The 17137-nt window shown below is 38.0% G+C and overlaps 1 pseudogene; it reads right to left on the reverse strand.

Annotated features, from left to right (window-relative positions):
• Positions 1-17137, reverse strand: part of LOC115118144 (zinc finger protein 385A-like) — a 242474-nt pseudogene that overhangs the window by 31960 nt on the left and 193377 nt on the right.

Raw genomic sequence — 17137 nt, forward strand, 5'->3', positions numbered from 1 at the left:
CTCTTCACAGGGGCGGGCCACTGATTGAGCAGAGCTCTAACTTCATGAAAACCCAAATCTCTCATTTGGAAGCTAAAATTACATTTAATCTTTTCACAAATAGTGTCACATTTCAACAATGAAATTGCACAACAATTCCATGTGAATCTGATAACTAGAATGTGTAGACTTTCCCAGATACAGTTTATGTCGTCCTGTCATCAGTCATAACGTTTCAGATGACAACCGAACTGACATCATATTCATTAAGTACCAACGCATATTTTCAATTGGTTCTATTATCGAAATATGGTTCCTTTCCCCCCACTTGTTTGATGTTCTCAGACTCTCTATGATTAACAAAGGCTATTCAACAGTCCTTCAGTAGAGTCAAGAGAGAGAGAGGGGAGAAAGGTATTTATGGGGGGGTCATAAACCTTACCCACAGGCCAACATCATGACAGATGTCTTATCTGCATAACATGTTTATGTGATATACTCGTTATTAGAATGTTTCCCTTCGGACTCTGGTGTTGGCAGTTGCACTTCTTCCTTCAGCTGGGGCCCAGTCACCTGGGGCCCAGTCACCTGGGGCCCAGAGAGGGGAGAGGTCAGGCTTGTCTTTCACATGTCCCTGGTGCTATGCAGAATATCAGAAAGGGAAGAGGACAGGAGGGAACATTGTCTTCATATGTGAATGTGTTACCTATTCTTAAACCATGTGAAGGGATGGTGTGATTAATGGGGAACCAATTACTTGTCTCCACAATGTCTGTGTGCCAGTCACTCCCTCCGTTGCCATTGGGGGAGGTGTATGGTAGTGTCTGGAACCATTGTATGTCATCTCTGATGTTGCACTTATCCTGGGATAGTGTATGACCTATAGGCTCACTCCCCTCAGTGAGCTTGTCCAGGAGTGGGATAAAGAAGGGGTTTTACTTGAGATGGGAGTATCTGGAGTTGACAATTGATTTATGCCATTGGTTGAGTTAGTATTTTTGTTTTATGAGTACCAGGATTGAGATCGGAACCTCGTCTTAGGGGCCAAACTGAACAATAATATATAGCGAATGCTATCTGGCTACGGGATACTGCTTTCTCATTTATAAAGTCTCACCTTGTGACCCGTTCCAAACATCTGTGGTTTGTTATGACAACTAGGGGGTGGATCTTTGCTATAAAAGATCTCAGTAGCCTTTGTGTTGTGGCTCTCAACGGATCATCAGAGAAGGTGATTCGTCGACCAGCCATCGCTATTGCTAAGCTCTCACTATTAAAGATTTAGTTTAAGTATAACTCTGACTTGTGTGATAAGTTTGTCTCTCCTCATTTGATGGTAAAGAAATGAACCACCACAGGCTACACACTTCGATCTTGTCTGTTTAGATAAGGTCAAATGTGATGTCAAACATGTATGTATATTTCTTTCCAGAATACCATTCCACTCGGTCAGGGCGGATACTCGGTCAGGGCGGATTCTCAAAACTAATTTGACTGGGTCAACCACAATACGTTTTTAAAAAGTGCCAGAATTTTACCAGCAGAGCCACACAGGATCTTGAGTGTCTTATGGAGGGCTCTACCCCTGTAGGCTGTTCAGTAATACTAGATGTGGGTTACTGGACACTCCCTCTAGGTGTGTTATGGGACACTCCCTAGCCTGCGTGTGGGTTTGTGTGCAGCAGGAAAATCTCTGTCTGATTTATATATGCCACAGGATACTATGCCCATAACAGCCAAGGTCCAATACTCCGCTGTAGGCCAACAGACTAAAGGGACTTGCTACTGATGGATACACTGATAGTGTGATTTGCTACAGTAAGATAAAGAGAGGCCTTCTAAAGCATTCAGAGAATGTTGGTGATGCGAGACATTAAACCATTTTTTTTTTTGCTTAAAAAAAAACATGTTGCATTCAAGCATTACAACATCACACATCTAGATAAACCTATACCCTATGTTTGGCTTTTGCACATTAAAACCACCTGGAGATAAACTATACCATGTGGGTAGACAGATGAAAATGCTGTGTTTAGCAGAATGGATGATTCACATTAATCAGACTATAGGAGAGAAGGTGGTCTAAAAACCTGATGCTGCTGCACAGAGACTTCATGTGTGTCACAAATGGCACCCTATCTCCTATGGGCCCTGGTCCAAAATAGTGCACTTCATAGGGTGCCATTTGCAACACAGATGTTTTTACATTTTAGCAGATGCTCTTATCCAGAATGACTTGCTCAAGGGCACATTGTTGGCTCTGGGATTCAAACCGGCAACCTTTAGGTTACTGGCCTAACGCGCTAACCACTAGGCTACCTGCCTCCCTAGACTTCAATGTCATTGGGTATGCTTATGTGAAATCAGATTCCATACCCCCAAGAACATCCTAAGTCAACTTTCCCATGTTGATCTGGGGGAGAGAAAATCCTATTTCATGCTCTCAGCTTGCTGTCTCTTTGCCAGGCCGTCATTGTAAATAAGAATTTGTTCTTCTTAATTGACTCAAACAATTGCCTAAGACTCCTTAAAGACTCACTCTAGGGCCATATCTTCAGTACTGTACTACAGACCTGGGTTCAAATACTATTTGAAATCATTTAAAATAGTTTATCTGTGCTTGATTGAGCTTACCTGTTGCATTGGAATAAATAGAAAAGTCCCCAAAATACAAAATCTTGCACGCCAGGCAGGCTACAGCAAACACATTCAAATATTTCACATGGTATTTGAACCCATTTCTGCTGTACTACATCTCACACACAACTCTCACTTGGGCTCGAAAAAACAGACTCCAATGAGGCCCCCACTGCCAAGCCACAACATAACACAAACAGAAGCACCAAACACGACAGAAACACAAATAGATATATGCATCCCCTCCATGGTGTCACCACTTTTTCCCCCAGAGAAATAAACAAAGAGATAAAGAATAGCAAAAAGAAAAATAGCCATCTAAACAGAGTGTATATAGTGATAGTAGGTGTCCTGTATGGTTTTATTTATTTATTTATTTATTTCACCTTTATTTAACCAGGTAAGCAAGTTGAGAACAAGTTCTCATTTACAATTGCGACCTGGCCAAGATAAAGCAAAGCAGTTCGACACATACAACGACACAGAGTTACACATGGAGTAAAACAAACATACAGTCAATAAAACAGTAAAAAAAAAAAAAAAAAAAAAAACAAGTCTATATACAATGTGAGCAAATTAGGTGAGAAGGGAGGTAAAGGCAAAAAAGGCCATGGTGGCAAAGTAAATACAATATAGCAAGTAAAACACTGGAATGGTAGTATTGCAATGGAAGAATGTGCAAAGTAGAAATAAAAATGGGGTGCAAAGGAGCAAAATAAATAAATAAATTAAATACAGTTGGGAAAGAGGTAGTTGTTTGGGCTAAATTATAGGTGGGCTATGTACAGGTGCAGTAATCTGTAAGATGCTCTGACAGTTGGTGCTTAAAGCTAGTGAGGGAGATAAGTGTTTCCAATTTAAGAGATTTTTGTAGTTCGTTCCAGTCATTGGCAGCAGAGAACTGGAAGGAGAGGCGGCCAAAGAAAGAATTGGTTTTGGGGGTGACTAGAGAGATATACCTGCTGGAGCGTGTGCTACAGGTGGGAGATGCTATGGTGACCAGCGAGCTGAGATAAGGGGGGACTTTACCTAGCAGGGTCTTGTAGATGACATGGAGCCAGTGGGTTTGGCGACGAGTATGAAGCGAGGGCCAGCCAACGAGAGCGTACAGGTCGCAATGGTGGGTAGTATATGGGGCTTTGGTGACAAAACGGATAGCACTGTGATAGACTGCATCCAATTTGTTGAGTAGGGTATTGGAGGCTATTTTGTAAATGAAATGGTGAGTTGTGGTAGGAGCTGTTGTGAATGGTGGGTTGTGGTAGTAGGTGTCCTGTATGGTTGGTTGTGGTAGGAGCTGTTGTGAATGGTGGGTTGTGATAGTAGGTGTCCTGTATGGTTGGTTGTGGTAGGAGCTGTTGTGAATGGTGGGTTGTGGTAGTAGGTGTCCTGTATGGTGAGTTGTGGTAGGAGCTGTTGTGAATGGTGGGTTGTGGTAGTAGGTGTCCTGTATGGTTGGTTGTGGTAGGAGCTGTCCTGTAAGGTGGGTTGTGGTAGGAGCTGTCTTTTATGGTGAGTTGTGGTACTAGCTGTCCTGTATGGTGAGTTGTGGTAGGAGCTGTTGTGAATGGTGGGTTGTGGTAGTAGGTGTCCTGTATGGTTGGTTGTGGTAGGAGCTGTCCTGTATGGTGGGTTGTGGTAGGAGCTGTCTTTTATGGTGAGTTGTGGTACTAGCTGTCCTGTATGGTGAGTTGTGGTAGGAGCTGTCCTGTATGGTGAGTTGTGGTAGGAGCTGTCATGTATGGTGGGTTGTGGTAGTAGCTGTCCTGTATGGTGAGTTCTGGTAGTAGCTGTCGTGTATGGTGAGTTGTGGTAGTAGCTGTCCTGTATATGGTGAGTTGTGTGTTGTCGTGTAGGTTGTGGTAGTAGCTGTCCTGAATGGTGGGTTCTGGTAGTAGCTGTTCTGTATGGTGAGTTCTGGTAGTAGCTGTCGTGTATGGTGAGTTGTGGTAGTAGCTGTCCTGTATATGGTGAGTTGTGGTACTTGTTGTCGTGTATGGTGGGTTGTGGTAGTAGCTGTCCTGAATGGTGGGTTCTGGTAGTAGCTGTCCTGTATGGTGAGTTCTGGTAGTAGCTGTCGTGTATGGTGAGTTGTGGTAGTAGCTGTCCTGTATATGGTGAGTTGTGGTACTTGTTGTCGTGTATGGTGGGTTCTGGTAGTAGCTGTCCTGAATGGTGAGTTGTGGTAGTTGTTGTCGTGTATGGTGGGTTGTGGTAGTAGCTGTCCTGAATGGTGAGTTGTGGTAGTAGCTGTCCTGAATGGTGGGTTCTGGTAGTAGCTGTCCTGAATGGTGAGTTGTGGTAGTTGTTGTCATGTATGGTGGGTTGTGGTAGTAGCTGTCCTGAATGGTGGGTTCTGGTAGTAGCTGTCCTGAATGGTGAGTTGTGGTAGTTGTTGTCGTGTATGGTGGGTTGTGGTAGTAGCTGTCCTGAATGGTGGGTTCTGGTAGTAGCTGTCCTGAATGGTGGGTTCTGGTAGTAGCTGTCCTGAATGGTGAGTTGTGGTAGTTGTTGTCGTGTATGGTGGGTTGTGGTAGTAGCTGTGGAAGGAGTTGAAGGTTACAGGGTTGGAGTGAGTATGTCAGAAGTTCTATAGTGTGCTGTACCTCAGAGTTGAAAGTATCTGGCAGACATTACAGGGTTAGAGTCAGAGTGAGTATTCTGGGTGTTGGTAGGAGCTGTTCTGTACCTCGGAGTTGAAGCGTATCTGGCAGACGTTACAAGAGATGATGGGCCTCTTGGTTTTCACCAGTGGAATGCCGAAGGTATGGTTGATCACCGCCTTCTGCACTGGGTCCATCTGTGTGAGAAAGAGAGAGAGAGAGAGAGACAGGGAAATTATGTATAGGCTACTGTACATCCCTGTCTAGTCCAGTGTCTAGCCCAGCGGCCTGTCCAGTGTCTAGCCCAGTGTCTAGTCCAGTGACTAGCCCAGTGTCTATCCCAGTGTCTAGCCCAGCGACCAGTCCAGTGTCTAGCCCAGCGACCAGTCCAGTGTCTAGCCCAGCGACCAGTCCAGTATCTAGCCCAGTGTCTAGCCCAGCGACCAGTCCAGTATCTAGCCCAGTGTCCAGTCCAGTGACTAGCCCAGTGTCTATCCCAGTGTCTAGCCCAGCGACCAGTCCAGTGTCTAGCCCAGCGACCAGTCCAGTATCTAGCCCAGCGACCAGTCCAGTATCTAGCCCAGCGACCAGTCCAGTATCTAGCCCAGTGTCTAGCCCAGCGACCAGTCCAGTGTCTAGCCCAGCGACCAGTCCAGTGTCTAGCCCAGCGACCAGTCCAGTATCTAGCCCAGTGTCTAGTCCAGTGACTAGCCCAGTGTCTAGTCCTGAGTAGTACTCCAGACCAGTGTTAGAGCAGTGTTCACCTGACCCTAACCTAACCCTGTTCATCTGACCCTGTTCACCTGACCCTGTTCACCTGACCCTGTATAGCCTAACCCTGTATAGCCTAACCCTGTTCACCTGACCCTGTTCACCTGACCCTGACCCTGTTCATCTGACCCTGTATAGCCTAACCCTGTTCACCTGACCCTGTTCACTTGACCCTGTTCACCTGACCCTGTTCACCTGACCCTGTTCACCTGACCCTGCTAACTTGACCCTGTTCATCTGACCCTGTTAACGTGTGTGTGTGTGTGTGTGTGTCTGTGTGTGTCTGTGTGTGTCTGTGTGTGTCTGTGTGTGTCTGTGTGTGTCTGTGTGTGTCTGTGTGTCTGTGTCTGTGTGCAGCAGCCAAGCAGACCGAAGCATTATTTGACAACGGTTAAAGTACTACAGCTGTCATTACACTCTGTCATACCTGAAAGACTATACATACAGCTCTGAGACTCCAAAAAGCTCTGAAAGACTCCAGAAAGTCCTAAAAGACTCCAGAAAGTCCTAAAAGACTCCAAAAGCCCTAAGACTCCAAAAGCCCCGAAAGACTCCAAAAGCCCTAAAAGACTCCAAAAGCCCCGAAAGACTCCAAAAGACCCCAAAGACTCCAAAAGCCCTAAAAGACTCCAAAAGCCCTGAAAGACTCCAAAAGCCCTAAGACTCCAAATTGCTCTGAAAGACTCCAAAAGCCCTGAAAGACTCCATATTGCTCTGAAAGACTCCATACTGCTCTGAAAGACTCCAAAAGCTCTGAAAGACTCCAAAAGCTCTGAAAGACTCCAAAAGCCCTGAAAGACTCCATACTGCTCTGAAAGACTCCAAAAGCCCTGAAAGACTTCATACTGCCCTGAAAGACTCCAAAAGCCCTGAAAGACTTCATACTGCCCTGAAAGACTCCAAAAGCTCTGAAAGACTCCAAAAAGCCATGAAAGACTCAAAAAGCAATTGATTCAGCAGGCTACTGGCATTACAAACCTAGCTGAAACACTACTGTAGCCCTGTTGGCATAACTTTTATAGATAACTGTGACACCTTTTGTAAACAGAAGATACGCTCCAAGAATGACGGATTCCATCCAAATCAACTTGATTCCTGGACCCTGTCCACGCGTTTCAAGGCTGCGTTGAGACAATGACTTAATGGTGACCCAAACCCTGCTCAGATAATCCCCACCATTGTGTTGCTGAGTTAAAGTGTTGCTGCAAATGTACATTGTCCCAGGGGTGTTGGCAGTCATAATGTAAGTAACCCAATGTCTGTCCCTCTAACTCCCCTGAATGCTCCTGTCAGTTCTACAGCTATTGTCAGCAGTAATCGTGTGCCTCTGAACCTGAGTTATACTGCTAGCCCTAGTATGAAACCCACTGTGTGAAGTTTACCCTGCAGCTCAAACATAAATATCAGCTCAAACATAAATATCACTGTCATGTTTACCTCTGATAAGCATCTCAGTAAAGTAATAAAAACAATCAAGAATCATAGAAAATAACTGAAAATAGCCCACATTAACCTATGTAGCCTAAGAAACAAGGTTCATGAAATCGATAACATGCTAGTAAGAGATAATATTCATATACTGACAAACAGGTTAACCTTCCTCACCTAAAGTCCATTCTTGAGGGCAGTTGCTGTAGACCACCAAGTGCTAACTGTCAGTATCTGGATAATACTGTATGTGTGAAATGCATGATCATTTATGTGATATCAACAGAGAGGTATATTATCTGGGTGATCCAAATATTGACTGGCTTTCATCAAGCTTCCCACTCAAGAAAAAGCTTCAATCTGTAACCAGTGCATGCAACCCTGGTTCAGGTTATCAGGCAACCTACCAAGGTATTTACAAATGTATTGATCTCATCTTTACAAACCCGGCTAAAACATCTTAAATTAAATTTTGGGCAAAAAGGCGAACTCGGCTCCATCATTCATTGAATCAGATGGTTCATTCATCATTAAAACCCCACTGATATATAACTTCTTTAATTATATACCTGTATATTTTTTAAACTTAGGCATGACATGACAACCATGACAACAACCAATTCTGAACCTATACATCCATATATAACTGACCGAATTATGAAAGGCAAGCATTGTAATTTGAATTACGTAAAGTGAGTGTGGAAAAGGTACATTTTTTGTTATTGTCTATCAACAACGACAAGCTTTTCTGGGTCTGGACAACTAGAATGGAAAATTATTGGGGATGAAAGCAGATTATATTGACACTCCTATTTGTCAATCCGAGCCTACAGCAAAGTGAGTGTCCTCAGGCCTAGAGAGAAGCAAAGGTCATTCTGCTAAGAATAGCAAAGCACCGTTTACTGGCGCAAACAGCCAACCAATCACCCTGTTACCAACCCTTAGTAAACCTTTGGGAAAAAATGTGTTTGACCAGATACAATGGTATTTCACAGTTAACTATTTAACAACAGACTTTCAGAACACTTATAGGGAAGGGCATTCAACATATATGGAATTTACACAAATGACTGATGATTTGCTGAGATACATTTATAATAATAAGATTGATAATATGATGTTAAAAGCTGCAGAAACGGCTCCTATATCCATAATCTGTGGCTTTACATCCCCTGCTATATTGTGAATTGAGAGATACCTGTCTAACAGAACACAGAGGGTGTTCTTTAATGGAAGCCTCATCAACATAATCCAGGTAAAATCAGGCATTCCCCAGAGCAGCTGTGTAGGCCCCTTACTTAAAAAAATATTTACTAATGACCTGCCACTGGCACTGAGTAAAGCCTGTGTGTCTATGTATGCTGATGACTCAACACTATACACGTTGTGGTAGAGTAGAGTGTAATAATGTGTTATATTGTAGATATGTTGTGGTAGAGGTGTAATAATGTGTTGTATTGTAGATATGTTATGGTAGAGTAGTGTGTAATAATGTGTTGTAGATATGTTGTGGTAGAGTAGTGTGTAATAATGTGTTGTATTGTAGATATGTTGTGGTAGAGTAGTGTGTAATAATGTGTTGTATTGTAGATATGTTGTGGTTGAGTAGTGTGTAATAATGTGTTGTATTGTAGATATGTTGTGGTAGAGTAGAGTGTAATAATGTGTTGTATTGTAGATATGTTGTGGTAGAGTAGTGTGTAATAATGTGTTGTATTGTAGATATGTTGTGGTAGAGTAGTGTGTAATAATGTATTGTAGATATGTTGTGGTAGAGTAGTGTGTAATAATGTGTTGTATTGTAGATATGTTGTGGTAGAGTAGTGTGTAATAATGTGTTGTATTGTAGATATGTTGTGGTAGAGTAGTGTGTAATAATGTGTTGTATTGTAGATATGTTGTGGTAGAGTAGTGTGTAATAATGTATTGTAGATATGTTGTGGTAGAGTAGTAACTAATAATGTGTTGTATTGTAGATATGTTGTGGTAGAGTAGTGTGTTATAATGTGTTGTATTGTAGATATGTTGTGGTAGAGTAGTGTGTATTAATGTGTTGTATTGTAGATATGTTGTGGTAGAGTAGTGTGTTATAATGTGTTGTAGATATGTTGTGGTAGAGTAGTGTGTTATAATGTGTTGTATTGTAGATATGTTGTGGTAGAGTAGTGTGTAATAATGTGTTGTATTGTAGATATGTTGTGGTAGAGTAGTGTGTAATAATGTGTTGTATTGTAGATATGTTGTGGTAGAGTAGTGTGTAATAATGTGTTGTATTGTAGATATGTTGTGGTAGTGTGTAATAATGTGTTGTATTGTAGATATGTTGTGGTAGTGTGTAATAATGTGTTGTATTGTAGATATGTTGTGGTAGAGTAGTGTGTAATAATGTGTTGTATTGTAGATATGTTGTGGTAGAGTAGTGGGTAATAATGTGTTGTATTGTAGATATGTTGTGGTAGAGTAGTGTGTAATAATGTGTTGTATTGTAGATATGTTGTGGTAGAGTAGTGTGTAATAATGTATTGTAGATATGTTGTGGTAGAGTAGTGTGTAATAATGTGTTGTATTGTAGATATGTTGTGGTAGAGTAGTGTGTAATAATGTGTTGTATTGTAGATATGTTGTGGTAGAGTAGTGTGTAATAATGTGTTGTATTGTAGATATGTTGTGGTAGAGTAGTGTGTAATAATGTGTTGTATTGTAGATATGTTGTGGTAGAGTAGTGTGTAATAATGTATTGTATTGTAGATATGTTGTGGTAGAGTAGTGTGTAATAATGTGTTGTATTGTAGATATGTTATGGTAGAGTAGTGTGTAATAATGTATTGTAGATATGTTGTGGTAGAGTAGTGTGTAATAATGTGTTGTAGATATGTTGTGGTAGAGTAGTGTGTAATAATGTATTGTAGATATGTTGTGGTAGAGTAGTGTGTAATAATGTGTTGTATTGTAGATATGTTGTGGTAGAGGTGTTATAATGTGTTGTATTGTAGATATGTTGTGGTAGAGTAGTGTGTAATAATGTGTTGTATTGTAGATATGTTGTGGTAGAGTAGTGTGTAATAATGTGTTGTATTGTAGATATGTTGTGGTAGAGTAGTGTGTTATAATGTGTTGTATTGTAGATATGTTGTGGTAGAGTAGTGTGTAATAATGTGTTGTATTGTAGATATGTTGTGGTAGAGTAGTGTGTAATAATGTATTGTAGATATGTTGTGGTAGAGTAGTGGTGTAATAATGTGTTGTATTGTAGATATGTTGTGGTAGAGTAGTGTGTAATAATGTGTTGTATATATGTTATGGTAGAGTAGTGTGTAATATTGTAGATATGTTGTGGTAGTGTAGTAAGTAATAATGTGTTGTATTGTAGATATGTTGTGGTAGAGTAGTGTGTAATAATGTGTTATATTGTAGATATGTTGTGGTAGAGTAGTGTGTAATAATGTGTTGTATTGTAGATATGTTGTGGTAGAGTAGTGTGTAATAATGTGTTGTATTGTAGATATGTTGTGGTAGAGTAGTGTGTAATAATGTGTTGTATTGTAGATATGTTGTGGTAGAGTATTGTGTAATAATGTGTTGTATTGTAGATATGTTGTGGTAGAGTAGTGTGTAATAATGTATTGTAGATATGTTGTAGTAGAATAGTGGTGTAATAATGTGTTGTATTGTAGATATGTTGTGGTAGAGTAGTGTGTAATAATGTGTTGTATTGTAGATATGTTGTGGTAGAGTAGTGTGTAATAATGTATTGTAGATATGTTGTGGTAGAGGTGTTATAATGTGTTGTATTGTAGATATGTTGTGGTAGAGTAGTGTGTAATAATGTGTTGTATATATGTTATGGTAGAGTAGTGTGTAATATTGTAGATATGTTGTGGTAGAGTATTGTGTAATAATGTGTTGTATTGTAGATATGTTGTGGTAGAGTAGTGTGTAATAATGTGTTGTATTGTAGATATGTTGTGGTAGAGTAGTGTGTAATAATGTGTTGTATTGTAGATATGTTGTGGTAGAGTAGTGTGTAATAATGTATTGTAGATATGTTGTGGTAGAGTAGTGTGTAATAATGTGTTGTATTGTAGATATGTTGTGGTAGAGTAGTGTGTAATAATGTGTTGTATTGTAGATATGTTGTGGTAGAGTAGTGTGTAATAATGTGTTGTATTGTAGATATGTTGTGGTAGAGTAGTGTGTAATAATGTGTTGTATTGTAGATATGTTGTGGTAGAGTAGTGTGTAATAATGTATTGTAGATATGTTGTGGGAGAGTAGTAACTAATAATGTGTTGTATTGTAGATATGTTGTGGTAGAGTAGTGTGTTATAATGTGTTGTATTGTAGATATGTTGTTGTAGAGTAGTGTGTAATAATGTGTTGTATTGTAGATATGTTGTGGTAGAGTAGTGGTGTAATAATGTGTTGTATTGTAGATATGTTGTGGTAGAGTAGTGTGTAATAATGTGTTATATTGTAGATATGTTGTGGTAGAGTAGTGTGTAATAATGTGTTGTAGATATGTTGTGGTAGAGGTGTTATAATGTGTTGTATTGTAGATATGTTGTGGTAGAGTAGTGGTGTAATAATGTGTTGTATTGTAGATATGTTGTGGTAGAGTAGTGTGTAATAATGTGTTATATTGTAGATATGTTGTGGTAGAGTAGTGTGTAATAATGTGTTGTAGATATGTTGTGGTAGAGTCATGTGTAATAATGTGTTGTATTGTAGATATGTTGTGGTAGAGTAGTGTGTAATAATGTGTATTGTAGATATGTTGTGGTAGAGTAGTGTGTAATAATGTGTATTGTAGATATGTTGTGGTAGAGTCATGTGTAATAATGTGTTGTATTGTAGATATGTTGTGGTAGAGTAGTGTGTAATAATGTGTTGTATTGTAGATATGTTGTGGTAGAGTAGTGTGTAATAATGTGTTGTATTGTAGATATGTTGTGGTAGAGTAGTGTGTAATAATGTGTTGTATTGTAGATATGTTGTGGTAGAGTAGTGTGTAATAATGTATTGTAGATATGTTGTAGTAGAATAGTGGTGTAATAATGTGTTGTATTGTAGATATGTTGTGGTAGAGTAGTGTGTAATAATGTATTGTATTGTAGATATGTTGTGGTAGAGTAGTGTGTAATAATGTGTTGTATTGTAGATATGTTGTGGTAGAGTAGTGTGTAATAATGTATTGTAGATATGTTGTGGTAGAGTAGTGTGTAATAATGTATTGTAGATATGTTGTGGTAGAGTAGTGTGTAATAATGTGTTGTATTGTAGATATGTTGTGGTAGAGTAGTGTGTAATAATGTGTTGTATATATGTTATGGTAGAGTAGTGTGTAATATTGTAGATATGTTGTGGTAGAGTATTGTGTAATAATGTGTTGTATTGTAGATATGTTGTGGTAGAGTAGTGTGTAATAATGTGTTGTATTGTAGATATGTTGTGGTAGAGTAGTAACTAATAATGTGTTGTATTGTAGATATGTTGTGGTAGAGTAGTGTGTAATAATGTGTTGTATTGTAGATATGTTGTGGTAGAGTAGTGGTGTAATAATGTGTTGTATTGTAGATAAGTTGTGGTAGAGTAGTGTGTAATAATGTATTGTAGATATGTTGTGGTAGAGGTGTTATAATGTGTTGTATTGTAGATATGTTGTGGTAGAGTAGTGTGTAATAATGTGTTGTATTGTAGATAGGTTATGGTAGAGTAGTGTGTAATAATGTATTGTAGATATGTTGTGGTAGAGTAGTGTGTAATAATGTGTTGTATTGTAGATATGTTGTGGTAGAGTAGTGTGTATTAATGTGTTGTATTGTAGATATGTTGTGGTAGAGTAGTGGTGTAATAATGTGTTGTATTGTAGATATGTTGTGGTAGAGTAGTGTGTAATAATGTGTTGTATTGTAGATATGTTGTGGTAGAGTAGTGTGTAATAATGTGTTGTAGATATGTTGTGGTAGAGTAGTGTGTAATAATGTGTTGTAGATATGTTGTGGTAGAGTAGTGTGTAATAATGTGTTGTAGATATGTTGTGGTAGAGTAGTGTGTTATAATGTGTTGTATTGTAGATATGTTGTGGTAGAGTAGTGTGTAATAATGTGTTGTATTGTAGATATGTTGTGGTAGAGTAGTGTGTAATAATGTGTTGTAGATATGTTGTGGTAGAGTAGTGTGTAATAATGTGTTGTATTGTAGATATGTTGTGGTAGAGTAGTGTGTAATAATGTGTATTGTAGATATGTTGTGGTAGAGTAGTGTGTAATAATGTGTATTGTAGATATGTTGTGGTAGAGTCATGTGTAATAATGTGTTGTATTGTAGATATGTTGTGGTAGAGTAGTGTGTAATAATGTGTTGTATTGTAGATATGTTGTGGTAGAGTAGTGTGTAATAATGTGTTGTATTGTAGATATGTTGTGGTAGAGTAGTGTGTAATAATGTGTTGTATTGTAGATATGTAGTGGTAGAGTAGTGTGTAATATTGTAGATATGTTGTGGTAGAGTAGTGTGTAATAATGTGTTGTATTGTAGATATGTTGTGGTAGAGTAGTGTGTAATAATGTGTTGTATTGTAGATATGTTGTGGTAGAGTAGTGTGTAATATTGTAGATATGTTGTGGTAGAGTAGTGTGTAATAATGTATTGTAGATATGTTGTGGTAGAGTAGTGTGTAATAATGTATTGTAGATATGTTGTGGTAGAGTAGTGTGTAATAATGTGTTGTATTGTAGATATGTTGTGGTAGAGTAGTGTGTAATAATGTGTTGTATTGTAGATATGTTGTGGTAGTGTGTAATAATGTGTTGTATTGTAGATATGTTGTGGTAGAGTAGTGTGTAATAATGTGTTGTATTGTAGATATGTTGTGGTAGAGTGTAATAATGTGTTGTATTGTAGATATGTTGTGGTATAGTGTAATAATGTGTTGTATTGTAGATATGTTGTGGTAGAGTAGTGTGTAATAATGTGTTGTATTGTAGATATGTTGTGGTAGAGTAGTGTGTAATAATGTGTTGTATTGTAGATATGTTGTGGTAGAGGTGTAATAATGTGTTGTATTGTAGATATGTTGTGGTAGAGTAGTGTGTATTAATGTGTTGTATTGTAGATATGTTGTGGTAGAGTAGTGTGTAATAATGTGTTGTATTGTAGATATTTTGTGGTAGAGTAGTGTGTAATAATGTGTTGTATTGTAGATATGTTGTGGTAGAGTAGTGTGTAATAATGTGTTGTATATATGTTATGGTAGAGTAGTGTGTAATATTGTAGATATGTTGTGGTAGAGTAGTGTGTAATAATGTGTTGTATTGTAGATATGTTGTGGTAGAGTAGTGTGTAATAATGTGTTGTATTGTAGATATGTTGTGGTAGAGTAGTAACTAATAATGTGTTGTATTGTAGATATGTTGTGGTAGAGTAGTGTGTAATAATGTGTTGTATTGTAGATATGCTGTGGTAGAGTAGTGGTGTAATAATGTGTTGTATTGTAGATATGTTGTGGTAGAGTAGTGTGTAATAATGTGTTGTAGATATGTTGTGGTAGAGTAGTGTGTAATAATGTGTTGTAGATATGTTGTGGTAGAGTAGTGTGTAATAATGTGTTGTAGATATGTTGTGGTAGAGTAGTGTGTAATAATGTGTTGTAGATATGTTGTGGTAGAGTAGTGTGTAATAATGTGTTGTAGATATGCTGTGGTAGAGTAGTGTGTAATAATGTGTTGTAGATATGCTGTGGTAGAGTAGTGTGTAATAATGTGTTGTATTGTAGATATGTTGTGGTAGAGTAGTGTGTAATAATGTGTTGTAGATATGTTGTGGTAGAGTAGTGTGTAATAATGTGTTGTAGATATGTTGTGGTAGAGTAGTGTGTAATAATGTATTGTAGATATGTTGTGGTAGAGTAGTGTGTAATAATGTGTTGTATTGTAGATATGTTGTGGTAGAGTAGTGTGTAATAATGTGTTGTATTGTAGATATGTTGTGGTAGAGTAGTGTGTAATAATGTGTTGTATTGTAGATATGTTGTGGTAGAGTAGTGTGTAATAATGTGTTGTATTGTAGATATGTTGTGGTAGAGTAGTGTGTAATAATGTATTGTAGATATGTTGTGGTAGAGTAGTGTGTAATAATGTGTTGTATTGTAGATATGTTGTGGTAGAGTAGTGTGTAATAATGTGTTGTATTGTAGATATGTTGTGGTAGAGTAGTGTCTAATAATGTGTTGTATTGTAGATATGTAGTGGTAGAGTAGTGTGTAATAATGTGTTGTATTGTAGATATGTAGTGGTAGAGTAGTGTGTATTAATGTGTTGTATTGTAGATATGTTGTGGTAGAGTAGTGTGTAATAATGTGTTGTATTGTAGATATGTTGTGGTAGAGTAGTGTGTAATAATGTGTTGTATTGTAGATATGTTGTGGTAGAGTAGTGTGTAATAATGTGTTGTATATATGTTATGGTAGAGTAGTGTGTAATATTGTAGATATGTTGTGGTAGAGTAGTGTGTAATAATGTGTTGTATTGTAGATATGTTGTGGTAGAGTAGTGTGTAATAATGTGTTGTATTGTAGATATGTTGTGGTAGAGTAGTGTCTAATAATGTGTTGTATTGTAGATATGTAGTGGTAGAGTAGTGTGTAATAATGTGTTGTATTGTAGATATGTAGTGGTAGAGTAGTGTGTATTAATGTGTTGTATTGTAGATATGTTGTGGTAGAGTAGTGTGTAATAATGTGTTGTATTGTAGATATGTTGTGGTAGAGTAGTGTGTAATAATGTGTTGTATTGTAGATATGTTGTGGTAGAGTAGTGTGTAATAATGTGTTGTATATATGTTATGGTAGAGTAGTGTGTAATATTGTAGATATGTTGTGGTAGAGTAGTGTGTAATAATGTGTTGTATTGTAGATATGTTGTGGTAGAGTAGTGTGTAATAATGTGTTGTATTGTAGATATGTTGTGGTAGAGTAGTAACTAATAATGTGTTGTATTGTAGATATGTTGTGGTAGAGTAGTGTGTAATAATGTGTTGTATTGTAGATATGCTGTGGTAGAGTAGTGTGTAATAATGTGTTGTATTGTAGATATGCTGTGGTAGAGTAGTGGTGTAATAATGTGTTGTAGATATGCTGTGGTAGAGTAGTGGTGTAATAATGTGTTGTATTGTAGATATGTTGTGGTAGAGTAGTGTGTAATAATGTGTTGTAGATATGTTGTGGTAGAGTAGTGTGTAATAATGTGTTGTAGATATGTTGTGGTAGAGTAGTGTGTAATAATGTGTTGTAGATATGTTGTGGTAGATAATGTGTGTAATAATGTGTTGTAGATATGTTGTGGTAGAGTAGTGTGTAATAATGTGTTGTTTGTGGATATGTTAATAATGTGTTGTAGATATGTAATAATGTGTTGATAGATATGCTGTGGTAGAGTAGTGTGTAATAATGTGTTGTAGATATGCTGTGGTAGAGTAGTGGTGTAATAATGTGTTGTATTGTAGATATGTTGTGGTAGAGTAGTGTGTAATAATGTGTTGTAGATATGCTGTGGTAGAGTAGTGTGTAATAATGTGTTGTATTGTAGATATGTTGTGGTAGAGTAGTGTGTAATAATGTGTTGTATTGTAGATATGTTGTGGTAGAGTAGTGTGTAATAATGTGTTGTAGATATGTTGTGGTAGAGTAGTGTGTAATAATGTGTTGTATTGTAGATATGTTG

Source organism: Oncorhynchus nerka, linkage group LG7 (assembly GCF_034236695.1).
Source record: "Oncorhynchus nerka isolate Pitt River linkage group LG7, Oner_Uvic_2.0, whole genome shotgun sequence".
NCBI lineage: Eukaryota > Metazoa > Chordata > Actinopteri > Salmoniformes > Salmonidae > Oncorhynchus > Oncorhynchus nerka.